General features: G+C 38.5%; 1 protein-coding gene and 1 long non-coding RNA gene across 18 annotated transcripts in view; one reads left to right on the top strand and one right to left on the bottom strand.

Annotated features, from left to right (window-relative positions):
- LOC147371092 (uncharacterized) overlaps positions 1-13,531 on the top strand; it is a 385,877-nt gene that overhangs the window by 354,551 nt on the left and 17,795 nt on the right. For 10 of the 12 annotated variants that reach the window (XR_015165812.1, XR_015165811.1, XR_015165818.1 and 7 more), the window contains one exon: positions 9,601-9,742. The exons of the other annotated variants lie outside the window; for them this stretch is intronic. This is a non-coding gene — a long non-coding RNA (uncharacterized LOC147371092). Of the gene's footprint in view, positions 1-9,600; positions 9,743-13,531 lie in introns of those variants that run through there. 12 annotated transcript variants of the gene reach the window in all.
- DKK2 (dickkopf Wnt signaling pathway inhibitor 2) overlaps positions 1-13,531 on the bottom strand; it is a 605,998-nt gene that overhangs the window by 12,657 nt on the left and 579,810 nt on the right. The window lies entirely within an intron of this gene.

Consider the following 13,531-nt stretch of genomic DNA (forward strand, 5'->3'; position numbering starts at 1 on the left):
CATCACAACAGTTTTGAATGTTCTATATTCAGAACTTTCCAACTAGAGCCAAGACTCACTTAAAAAAAAAAAAAGAATGATAAGGACGTTTAAAGTGATGAAGGATACGTAAATTGATCAAAAAGAAAAACCTACAACCAAGAATACCAAGTAAGGCTCTTATTCAGGCTCTCACTCAGATTTGACAAGAAATCAAAAGCTTTACAGATAAGAGAATTCAGCACCACCAAATCAGCTTCACAACAAAAGCTAAAGGAACTTTTCTAGGCAGGGGAAAAAAAGAGGCCACAACTAGAAAGATGAAAATCACAAATGGGAAAGCTGGTAAATGTACAGTAAAAGTAGGACATCACCCATACACAAATATGATATCAAAATCAGCAAGCATGAGAATAGGAAAGCACAAATGCAAGAAATGAGAAACGCATTTGAAATTAAGAGACCAGCAACTTAAAACAACTGTGTGTGTGTGTGTGTGTGTGTGTGTGTGTGTGTGTGTGTGTAGACTGCTATATCAAAACCTCATGGGAACTGTAAACCAAAAAACTATAATAGATAGACACACAAAAAAGAAAAATCAATGCAAACACAACTCTATAGAGTATCAGATTGTCATCAAACCATAAGAAGAGCACAAAAAGAAGGGAAGAACAAAGACCTACAATAACAAATCCAAAACAGTTTTTAAAATGGCAATAAGAACATATACGTTGATAATTACCTTAAATATAAATGGATTAAATGCTCTAACCAAAAGAAATAGACTGGCTGGCTGGTTACGAAAACAAGTTTCATATATATGCTGCCTACAAGAGACCTACTTCAGGCTCAGGGGCACATACAGACTGAAAGTGAGGGGATGGAAGAAGGTATTCCATGCAAATGGGAATCAGAAGAAAGCTGGAGTAGCAATACTCATATCAGACAAAATGGACTGTAAAGACTGTTACAAAAGATAAGGATGACGTAATATATAATGATCAAGGGATCAATCCAAGAAGAGAAGAGAAGGAAAGAAAGTGCCTTTCTGTGTTTAGAATGTCCTGATCAATCACTAAGGATACTTTGTTAAACCAATATTCTGAATTCTATTTTAGTTTGCCAACAAAAGGTTTTTTTTGTTGTTTTTTTTAACCTCTGACTAATGCAGTGTATCAAGATTTGGAATGTGTGGCAGTTTTGCCTTTTCATACTGTTCATGGGGTTATAAATGAAAGAATACTAAAGTGGTTTTCCATTCACGTCTCCAGTGGAACATGTTTTGTCAGAACTCTCCACCATGACCTGTCCATCTTGGGTGGGCCTACATGGCATGGCTCATAGTTTCACTGAATTAGACAAGGTTGTGATCCATGTGATTAATTTTCTGTAATTAGTTAACATTGGTTAGTTTTCTGTAAGTGTGGTTTTCATTCTGTCTGCCCTTTAACGGATAAGGATAAGAGGCTTGTAGAAGCTTCCTGATGGGAGGGACTGGCTGTGGGGGATCTGGGTCTTGCTCTGATGGGCTAGACCATGCTCAGTAAATCTTTAACCCAATTTTATGTTGATGGGTGGTACATTACACTGAAAGATGAACTCCCAGGTCCATAGGTGCCCAGTATGCTACTGGAGAAGAGTGGAGAAATAACTCCAGAAAGAATGAAGGGATGGAGCCAAAGCAAAAACAGCGCCCAGTTGAGGATGTGTCTGGTGATGGAAGTAAAGTCTGATGCTATAAAGAGCAATATTGGTTAGGAACCTGGAATATTAGGGCCATTAATCAAGGTAAGTTGGAAGTGGTCAAACAGAAGATGGCAAGAGTGAACATTGACATTTTAGGATCAGTGAACTAAAATGGACTGGAATGGGTGAATTTAATTCAGGTGACCATTATATCTATTACTGTGGGCAAGAATCCCTTAGAAGAAATAAAGTAGCCTTCATAGTCAACCAAAGAGTCCGAAATGCAGTACAGTCCTAAAAATGACAGAATTATCTCTCTTTGTTTCCAAGGCAAACCATTCAATATCACAGTAATCCAAGTCTATGCCCCAACCACTAATGCCAAAGAAACTGAATGGTTCTATGAAGACCTACAAGACTTTCTAGAACTAACACCAAAAAAATGTCCTTTTCATCATAGGGGACTGGGATGCAAAAGTAGGAAATCAAGAGATACCTGGACTAACAGGCAAGTTTGGCCTTGGAGTACAAAATGAAGCAGGGCAAAGGCCAACAGACTTTTGCCAAGAGAATGCACTGATCATAGAAAACACTCTCTTGCAACAACGCAAGAGATGACTCTACACAAGGACATCACCAGATGGTCAATACATAAATCAGACTGATTATATTTTTTGCAGCCAAAGATGGAGAAGCTCTGTACAGTCAGTAAAACCAAGACCAGGAGCTGACTGTGGCTCAGATCATGAACACCTTATTGCCAAATTCAGACTTAAACCGACGAAAGTAGGGAAAACCACTAGACCATTCAGGTATGACCTAAATCAATTCCCTTTTGATTATACAGTGGAAGGGACAAATAGATTCAAGGGATTAGGTCTGATAGACAGAGTGCCTGAAGAACTATGGACAGAGGAGGTTCATACCATTGTATAGGAGGTAGTGATAAAAACCATGCCCAAGAAAAAAAATGCAAAAAGGCAAATGGTTGTCTGAGGAGGCCTTACAAATAGCTTAGAAAAGAAGAGAAGCAAAAGGGAAAGAAGAAAAGGAAAGATACACCAATCTGAATGCAGAGTTACAAAGAATAGAAAGAGATAAGAAAGCCTTCCTCAGTGATCAATGCTGAGAAATAGAGGAAAACAATAGGATGGGAAAAACTAGAGATCTCTTCAAGAAAATTAGAGATACCAAGGTTACATTTCATGCAAAGATGGGCACAATAAAGGATAGAAATAGTATGGACCTTACAGAAGCAGAAGATATTAAGAATAGATGGCAAGAATACATAAAAGAACTATACAAAACAGATCTTAATGACCCAGATAACCATGATGGTGTAATCACTCACCCAGAGCCAGACATCCTGGTGAGTGAATTCAAGTGGGCCTTAGGAAGCATCACTATGAACAAAGCTAGTGGAGGTGATGGAATTCCAGCTGAGCTCTTTCAAATCCTGAAAGATGATGCTGTGAAAGTGCTGCATCCAATATGCCAGCAAATTTGGAAAACTCAGTAGTGGCTACAAGACTGGAAAAGGTCAGTTTTCATTCCAATCCCAAAGAAGGGCAATGCCAAAGAATGTTCAAACTACCAAACAATTGCACTCATCTCACACGCTAGCAATGTAATGCTCAAAATTCTCCAAGTGAGGCTTCAACAGTACATGAACCACATACGTGTAGATGTTCAAGCTGGATTTAGAAAAGGCAGAGGAACCAGAGATCAAATTGCCAACATCCATTGGATCACAGAAACAGCAAGAGAGTTCTAGAAAAATATCTGCTTCACTGACTACACTAAAGCCTTTGCCTGTGTGGATCACAACAAACTGTGGAAAATTCTTCAAGAGATGAGAATAACAGACCACCTTATCTGCCTCCTGAGAAATCTGTATGCAGGTCAAGAAGCAACAGTTAGATCCAAACATGGAATGACGGATTGCTTCCAAACTGGGAAAGGAGTACATCAAGGCATTTATTGTCACCCTGCTTATTTAACTTCTATGCAGAGTACATCATGTGAAATGCTTGGCTGGATGAAGCACAAGCTGGAATCAAGACTGCCAGGAGAAATATCATATCCAGATGACACAACTCTTATGGCAGAAAGTGAAGAGAAACTAAAGAGCCTCTTGATGAAAGTAAAAGAGGAGAGTGAAAAAGCTGGCCTAAAACTCAACATACAAAAAACTAAGATCATAGCATCCGGTCCCATCACTTCATGACAAATGGATGGGGAAACAATGGAAACAGTGACAGACTTTATTTTCTTGGGCTCCAAAATCACTGTGAATGGTGACTGTAGCCATGAAATGAAAAGAAGCTTGCTCCTTCAAGAAAAGCTTTGACTAACATAAACAGCATATTAAAAAGCTGAGATGTTACTTTACCGACAAAGGTCCATCTAGTCAAAGCTATGGTTTTTCCGGTGGTCATGTATGGTTGTGAGAGTTGGACCATAAAGAAAACTGAGCACTGAAGAATTGATTTTTTTGAACTGTAGTGTTGGAGAAGACTCTTGAGAGTCCCTTGGACTGCAAGGAGATCAAACCAGTCAATTCTAAAGGAAATCAATCCTGAATATTCATTGGAAGGACTGATGCTAAAGCTGAAGCTCCAATACTTTAGCCACCTGATGTGAATAACCGACTTCTTAGAAAAGACCCTGATGCTGGGAAAGATAGAAGGTGGGGGAGAAGGGCACAACAGAGGATGAGATAGTTGGCTGGCATCACCATCTTGACAGAAATGAGTTTGAGCAAGCTCTGCGAGTTGGTGATGGATAGGGCACCCTGCTGTGCTGCATGAGGTTGCAAAATGTCAGATAAGACTAAAGGACTGAACTGAATTCAACTGTTTTCCTTTTTTCTCCCCATAAAATAGCAAAAGACTTATTGTAAACACAGGCATTTTCCCAGACAATTTTAAGGAAAAGAACCATGGAAGGTGAAGATCTGGAAATTGATTCCCTAAAACAATCATGCTTTGCACACTGTGGAAAACCTTTGGATACCTTTTACACATACTCATTTTAAGACTAAGTTTGTTAGACATTTGATTTTTTTTATATAAAAGTTCAGAATTTAGAGAATTTCTACTAATATTTCCTGGATTATAAATTAGGAATGCTAGGTTTCTGGCAAGGGTTCATTAACCTCCCCAGTGTTCAGAAAGCCTCACTTAAATCCTAAGAAACAATAATTTTGTGAAATAAATGCAGGGTCCTCTCCCACTTCAGTTCTTCACCCTGTTCTCTGTATGGCATTAAGTAGAAAAGAGATTCTAAGGAATTCCCCGCTTCCAACACAGACCACATTCTCAACAGCACTGTGTGTTTTTTCTGCTGTTGATCAGGGGTGAATGGAAAGAGGAACCCTTCTTTTATGGTCTCAGGACCTGAGAAATCTAAACCATCTTGTTAACCTGGCTTTTATTTTGCTGGTTTTAGGCCATTTCCCCCTCATTTGGAATATATAGTGCAGAACACATCTATCCCTGTTCAAAAAGCATTTCCAGAGTGCTTTTATAGCAGTGGCTAGAGCCCTTTATACTCCATATGTAATCATAAAGCCGTTTGTAATTCTGCAGTTGGTTCCATATAACTGTCCTATCCAAAACAGCAAAAGAAATTCCACAATTTTGCATTTTCTTTTAAATCCAGGATCAAATGTCTGTAATATATAATTTTCATTGTAGCCTTTCAGATTTACCTGACCTCATGACCTGTAGCAAAGTAATATGGTAGGAAGAAATTTGGAGTTATACTGAAGTTTGAATTATGCATTCACAATTAATTTGTTGTTACAAGTTATTTAACTGAGTCTCAGTTTCTTCCTTGGTAAGATGGAAATAATCCCTACCTTCAGCAGCATTTCCCCCTCTTTGTTGTTTAGCTGCCAAGTTATGTCTGAGTCTCTTGTGACCCCATGGACTATAGCTCACCAGGCTCCTCTGTTCATGGAATTTTTCAGGAAGAAGACTACAGCGGGTTACCATTTCTTCTCCTGGGGATCTTCCTGACCCAGGGATCAAACCCATATCTCCTTCATTGGCAGGTGGATTCTTTACCACTGAGCCACCAGGGAGCCCTTCCCCTTCCTTAACTAATCTTAAAAATCACATTGGGTTTCTTTAAAAACAACTTATCCTTCACGGACTACCCATAGAGGCTAATTCTGTAGAACTAGATGTGGTCCAGGAATCTTTATTTTTAATGAATACTGTCCTGGTAATTATATGTTAAGGTAAGATAGGGAAACACTGCTTTACAGAATTGCTGCAAAAATTACAGATGCTTTTGTACATGTATTATACTGACAATGTCTGGTCTACATGAGATACGGACTCCATAGTGTTCCAGATAGACTTGAATATAAGGTAGAGATTGGTTCCCTAACATCAGCATGAATCTAAGTAAGAGACGCACTAACAACAACAACTATTTCCACACAGGTTTATCCTCTGTGCTAGGACGTAGCCACTGTGCTTAGGGGTGGCTTAAGAATTTCTAAAACTGTATGATAAAGTAAAGTAACATATAACACAGCAGTGCATTTGGGAGAAACACAGTGTAGACTCAGAGCTGTCAACACACCCCTTATGGCAGGCTGGCTTTATATCCTCATGTGGTGTCCACCTGGTTCTGGTTGACAGCACGTGGCTTTGCAGTTTTCTCTGCATCGTGTGTCCTGTTGGTCTTTACAAAACAAGTACTCTTCCTCCCCACATCAAGTATGATAAATAGATGACATATGATTTTATTATTATTTTCTATTTCTTTGTATAGCATCAGATTTTCCTTTCTAATGAAATGCACATTGAAAATTCAAATATTGATGTCCAGGTAGATATGAAAACATTCTTTCAAACTGCTGTTTCAAACAGTCTTTATGATGATAGAATAGGTCAGTGTTGGTAAATATTTCTGCACCCCCAGTGTAAACACTTGTGAATTTTAAATGTTTCAAGAGTTGGGGTCATTTTTCACTTATAATATCATGGGTTTAGAAATGAAAATCCTATGGAGGTGTGTGTGTATGTGTATGTACATAAGTTATCTTGCCTTCTTGCCTTCTCTTGGGAAGATATACTCAAGAAACACACATCAAAATTTATCAGTGGGAATGTGGACAGGGTTGTTGAGAACAAAAAAAAAGGAACATTTAGTTTCCATATAAATGCTTTTTTAACATTTTATAATATGTGATGGGTACATGTATTATCTATTAATATTAACATAATTTTTAAAAGATCTACAGTTAATAGGCCCCATAGAACACACCAAAGCAGAAGCTTGACTATAACTAAGCCATTTCTTTTAAGGGTCTTGAGCATCCTCAAATTTTGGCAACTATGAGGGTCCCTGGAACCAATTCCCTGTGAATACTGATGAACAACTGTAATATTATGAGATTCAAAGTGAAATTTTTTACTCCTTGCTAATTTATGCCTCATGTTTTTCATATTAGGAAGGCTTGGAAGAACTTGGATTTCCTAAAGCCAGGGTTTCTTGCAAGAGTATCAAGAATACAGATTGAAGTTTCTTGATTAAAAATTTTCTCTTTTGTTTCATAAATGTTTATCTTATTAGCAGAATCAATCAATGCAACATTCAAATTATATATATATGCAAATATATATAATATATATATATTATATTCAAATATAATTTGAATGTTGCATTGATGGTGTTTTAATTTTTAATATATATATACACACAGACATACATACTCACATATAAACAATCCATTGTCCCAACAATTATTTAATTGAGCTAATGTTTATTGTCTTGGCTCATATAATTTAATATATAATGTACAAACTTTATGCTTCTCTAATCTCATTTGATTCTCCTTTATTCTTCTAAGAATCAGGTTAGACCAATAGTCAAATAGCCACTTGCCATATTCTATTCTGACTTTGATGCAACAGTTGATGGAAGCTGATAAAACTGAAAATATTGCTGTTTTACTTGGGAAGATGGAAAAAGCACAGCAAAATATAACACTCAATATTCATTGGTAGTGAAAATACTCAAATTCTGTTTAAGAAAGAACTACTTGAAAAAAAAAAGAACTACTTGAAGCTCCTTATAAATATTTCTCAAAAATATAAAATGTTACCATTTAAATTTAGAGTCATAAATCAGAAAGCAGGCAGCATTTTATCCTCTAGATATTCTACGGGGAGAAGCAATCATTTGAGATAAAGCATGGCCCTAGATGATCCAGAATATTGGAATAAGAGATTTACTCAATAGCAATAACCACAGAGATTAGATTGAAACCTAAGAAACCTTTTAATTAAAAGAGTAAGATGAAGCGGTAATTCACAGTGCTAATACAGAACTCTGCCTAAGTAACTCAGTGTATTTCTGCCTTTGCCATTTGGAGGAAAACAGTAAGTGCGTGAAGAGTCTATGGAGGGACTAAGATACAAGTTATAGGTGCAGTGGGATGAAAGACTTCAACTCTTGCACTTTGGATGAGTTACTGAGAGATAAATTTGTATGTTACTAAGAGAAAGGAATAGGAGTTATAGCATCAGTTATTTCACCATACTTATTCTTTCCCAGTTTCTAGTTTTTTTCTTTAGGTTGTTTACATACCTGATACATACATAACCTGTAAAATATGTAAAGATCTATGCTACATATCTGTCTCATTTTTATTAATTTGGAATGTTTAGTTGATAAGGCAGATCTCACATGGAAGTTCTTCATGCAAAGAGCACTCTACATACTCCCATGTCATCATTTCTGGGTTCCAAAGATCCAAACAATGTTTCAGTTAGAGTTTGAGTTAGTCTAAGAGACTCTAATATAATCATATGGTTAAATCATCCAGGAAAATTATTACCTGAGTTTCTGTAAGATGAAATTATAATATATAATGATACTCATCTATTTCAGACATTCACAAGATGATTGGATTGAAAAGCCCCAACCGGGAGAGTTTTAGTGTCAGATAATAGCAATTATATGACTACATGATGTTTATTAATAAAATTCTTCAAAAAATAGTCAGTGTTTTAATACACATGTGGTTCTTCTCAGCTTTCTACCCTCATGACCAAATTTAAACTCTTATTATGTAGAAGAAGAAAAAGGAGGTTAACACATAAACAGTCTACTTCTAGTGAGCAATATGGCATAGAGCAAAACATCACTCATTAGCTTATAATCTCTTGTCAAAAAATTCTATGTAAATGCTTTTCTTGAAATGGGAAAGGTAGGAAATTATGAGCCAGATGACAGATACTTTGGTTTGTGTGATCTTTGTGTTCAAACCTCAGCCTCAGAAATGCGGTTCATTTAGTGATGACATATTCAATGTGTCAGTAATCTCAAAGAAAACACGTAGAAGACATTAATCCCCCAAACCACACGCATCTCAATACATCTACTTGGTGTGCTGACCAGGACCTTCTCAGTAGTGCAGGAGAGGTCAGATGATTTGTTACTAGATGAAAGAAATGAAATCCCGTCTCAGGCTCAGGTCAGTTCCCCCTTCATCCTATTGGTTTTTCTAAACTGTGCAAACTGTGCAAAGAGTAGGCTCCTATGTATTTCTGCTGCTTCTTTTGTCGGCCCGTGTTCATTACTAAGGATCCCCAGATGTGCTGGCACCGGACTCTTTTAACACCTCTGTGTCTGGCATCACATTCCAGCAGGATTTTCAGCAACTATGGGGCTTTAACATGTGAGCTGGAGGAGGGAGAGTGCGAAAGAGAAGTGGAGTGCAGGATCACCCCAGAGATTGGGGTAGATAATGTACTGCCTCAGCACAACTCCTCAAGTGCTGTTTCGGTCAGAAGGAAGTCTAGAAAAACAAATCAAACAAAATTATTAATTAGCCAAATGGCTAATAGAGTTTTTGATACAACTTTGCTAGGGTCAATCTGAAATCTTACACTTTTTTTTTTTTTTTTTCAGATTTTTTCCCTGCTCATATCCAACGGTAAAGTGTTGCTGGCATTATGTTTGAGATGCTATCTGAAATCTATCCCATTTACTTTGGTTTGCCTGGTTTACCCAAACCAGGCGATTTTGTTTCAATAAAGACGAGCAGAAAATATTTCTCTTCTTAGCATGGCACTCTGATCCTTATTTACCCCCTATACTACATAATATATGCCAGAAATAAGGGGCTGCTTGCCCATCCCTTAGCCACACACCCCCACGTCTGCATTAGCAGACGTTTTTCCTCTGCCGTGTGACTACCTGTCCTCCACTCACTTCATCATCAGAATAATTCCAACTCATTCAAAGATGATATCTAGAAAGTGCTTGCACTCAGTATCCCAGCAAATTTGGAAAATTCATCAGTGGCCACAGGACTGGAAAAGGTCAGTTTTCATTCTAATCCCAAAGAAAGGCAATGCCAAAGAATGCTCAAACTACCGCACAATTGCACTCATCTCACATGCTAGTAAAGTAATGCTCAAAATTCTCCAAGCCAGGCTTCAGCAATATGTGAACCATGAACTTCCTGATGTTCAAGCTGGTTTTAGAAAAGGCAGAGGAACCAGAGATCAAATTGCCAACATATGCTGGATCATCAAAAAAGCAAGAGAGATCCAGAAAAACATCTATTTCTGCTTTATTGACTATGCCAAAGCCTTTGACTGTGTGGATCACAATAAACTGTGGAAAATTCTGAAAGAGATGGGAATGCCAGACCACCTAACCTGCCTCTTGAGAAACCTATATGCAGGTCAGGAAGCAACAGTTAGAACTGGACATGGAACAACAGACTGGTTCCAAACAGGAAAAGCAGTACGTCAAGGCTATATATTGTCACCCTGCTTATTTAACTTACATGCAGAGGACATCATGAGAAATGCTGGGCTGGAGGAAGCACAGGCTGGAATCAAGATTTCTGGGAAAAAATATCAATAACCTCAGATATGCAGATGACACCACCCTTACGGCAGAAAGTGAAGAGGAACTAAAAAGCCTCTTGATGAAAGTGAAAGAGGAGAGTTAAAAAGTTGGCTTAAAGCTCAACATTCAGAAAACTAAGACCATGGCATCTGCTCCCATCACTTCATGGCAAATAGATGGGGAAACAATGGAAACAGAAGCTGACTTTATTTTTCTGGGCTCCAAAATCACTGCAGATGGTGACTGCAGCCATGAAATTAAAAGACGCTTACTCTTTGGAAGGAAAGTTAAGACCAACCTAGACAGTATATTAAAAAGCAGAGACATTACTTTGTCACAAACGTCCATCTAGTCAAGGCTATGGTTTTTCCAGTGGCCATGTATGGATGTGAGAGTTGGACTGTGAAGAAAGCTGAGTGCCGAAGAATTGATGCTTTTGAACTGTGGTGTTGGAGAAGACTCTTGAGAGTCCCTTGGACTGCAAGGAGATCCAACCAGTCCGTCCTAAAGGAGATCAGTCCTGGGTGTTCATTGGGAGGACTGATGTTGAAGCTGAAACTCCAATACTTTGACCACCTGATGCGAAGAGCTGACTCATTTGAAAAGACCCTGATACTGGGAAAGATTGAGGGCAGGAGGAGAAGGGGACAACAGAGGATGAGGTGGCTGGCTGGCATCACTGACTCGATGGACGTGAGTCTGAGTGAACTCCAGGAGTTGGTGATGGACAGGCAGGCCTGGTGTGCTGCGGTTCATGGGGTCACAAAGTGTCGGACATGACTGAGTGACTGAACTGAACTGAACTTCATTTTTGGGAAAATTTTTGGCCTGGCTTCTCACCCCCCAGCTAATTTGGATATCCAGTTTAACCGGCCTTCTGCTAACACCTCATGCTTATTTCTACTGTGTTGTTTATAGATCCTGTTCTGTTAAGTTATTCTTTTGCCTTTTTTATGATCTTTGATCATGGAAATTATATTTCCCCATGGACACATAATGAAGTAAGTTAGTTTTCTGCATTTTGTCTGGTAATGAATTAATGAATGAGATATTGTTGCAATAGTGGTTTGAAATTTGTACCACTGAGTGCTCATAAAGTACCCATAAGAAGACGTTAAAAAGAAGTATTTTGAAAATCAAGAGATGGTTTTGTGTATATTTTGAAATAGATTTTTTAAAAATCAGCTAAGTCCTACATAAATTATTTGTAACCTATAACTTTTTAACTAAGAACCTCATATGTGTTTATAAAAAGAAAATCAATTGAAAAGTAATCTTCCAGCTAGCAATTTGTCTGCAGATATTTCATGTTGAGCCTCAGATTCACATTTTCAAGTGCTATCCTCAGCCCTTTACATTATATCCCTAAATGGCCAACAAACACATAAAAAGATGCACAATATGACTAATTATTAAATGAATCAAATCGAAACTACAATGACATGTTACTTCACACTGGTCAGAACAGCCATCATCACAAAATCTAGAAATAATAAATGCTAGAGAGGGTCTTAAGAAAATGGAATCCTCTTGCACTGTTAGTGGGGATGTATTATTGTTCTCTACTATGGAGAACAATATGGAGATTCCTTAAAAAAACTAAAAATAGTCTACTGTGTGACTCAGTAGTCCCAGTACTGGGCACATACTAAGAGAAAACTATAATGCCAAAAGACACATGCACCCCAGCGTTCACTGAAGCACTATTTACAATAGCCGCATGTGTAAACTACCTAAACGTCCATAAACGGAGGAATGGATAAAGGTGGGGCACATATATACAATCGAATAATCAGATCAGATCAGTCACTCAGTCGTGTCCGACTCTTTGCGATCCCATGAATCGCAGCACGCCAGGCCTCCCTGTCCACACCAACTCCCGGAGTTCACTCAGATTCATGTTCATCGAGTCAGTGATGCCATCCAGCCATCTCATCCTCTGTCGTCCCCTTCTCCTCCTGCCCCCAATCCCTCCCAGCATCAGAGTCTTTTCCAATGAGTCAACTCTTCGCATGAGGTGGCCAAAGTACTGCAGTTTCAGCTTTAGCGTCATTCCTTCCAAAGAAATCCCAGGGCTGATCTCCTTCAGAATGGACTGGTTGGAACTCCTTGCAGTCCAAGGGACTCTCAAGAGTCTTCTCCAACACCACAGTTCAAAAGCATCAATTCTTTGGCACTCAGCCTTCTTCACAGTCCAACTCTCACATCCATACATGACCACAGGAAAAACCATAGCCTTGACTAGACGAACCTTTGTTGGCAAAGTAATGTCTCTGCTTTTGAATATGCTATCTAGGTTGGTCATAACTTTCCTTCCAAGGAGTAAGCATCTTTTAATTTCATGGCTGCAGTCACCATCTGTAGTGATTTTGGAGCCCAGAAAAATAAAGTCTGACACTGTTTCCACTGTTTCCCCATCTATTTCCCGTGAAGTGGTGGGACCGGATGCCATGATCTTCGTTTTCTGAATGTTGAGCTTTAAGCCAACTTTTTCACTCTCCACTTTCACTTTCATCAAGAGGCTTTTGAGTTCCTGTTCACTTTCTGCCATAAGGGTGGTGTCATCTGCATATCTGAGGTTATTGATATTTCTCCCGGCAATCTTGATTCCAGCTTGTGTTTCTTCCAGTCCAGCGTTTCTCATGATGTACTCTGCATATAAGTTAAATAAACAGGGTGACAATATACAGCCTTGATGAACTCCTTTTCCTATTTGGAACCAGTCTGTTGTTCCATGTCCAGTTCTAACTGTTGCTTCCTGACCTGCATACAAATTTCTCAAGAGGCAGGTCAGGTGGTCTGGTATTCCCATCTCTTTCAGAATCTTCCACAGTTTATTGTGATCCACACAGTAAAAGGCTGTGGCATAGTCAATAAAGCAGAAATAGATGTTTTTCTGAAACTCTCTTGCTTTTTCCATGATCCAGCAGATGTTGGCAATTTGATCTCTGGTTCCTCTGCCTTTTCTAAAACCAGCTTG

Source organism: Bos grunniens, chromosome 6, assembly GCF_055505025.1.
Source record: "Bos grunniens cultivar Pamir isolate PY7600 chromosome 6, Bosgru_T2T1.0, whole genome shotgun sequence".
Taxonomy (NCBI): Eukaryota; Metazoa; Chordata; class Mammalia; order Artiodactyla; family Bovidae; genus Bos; species Bos grunniens.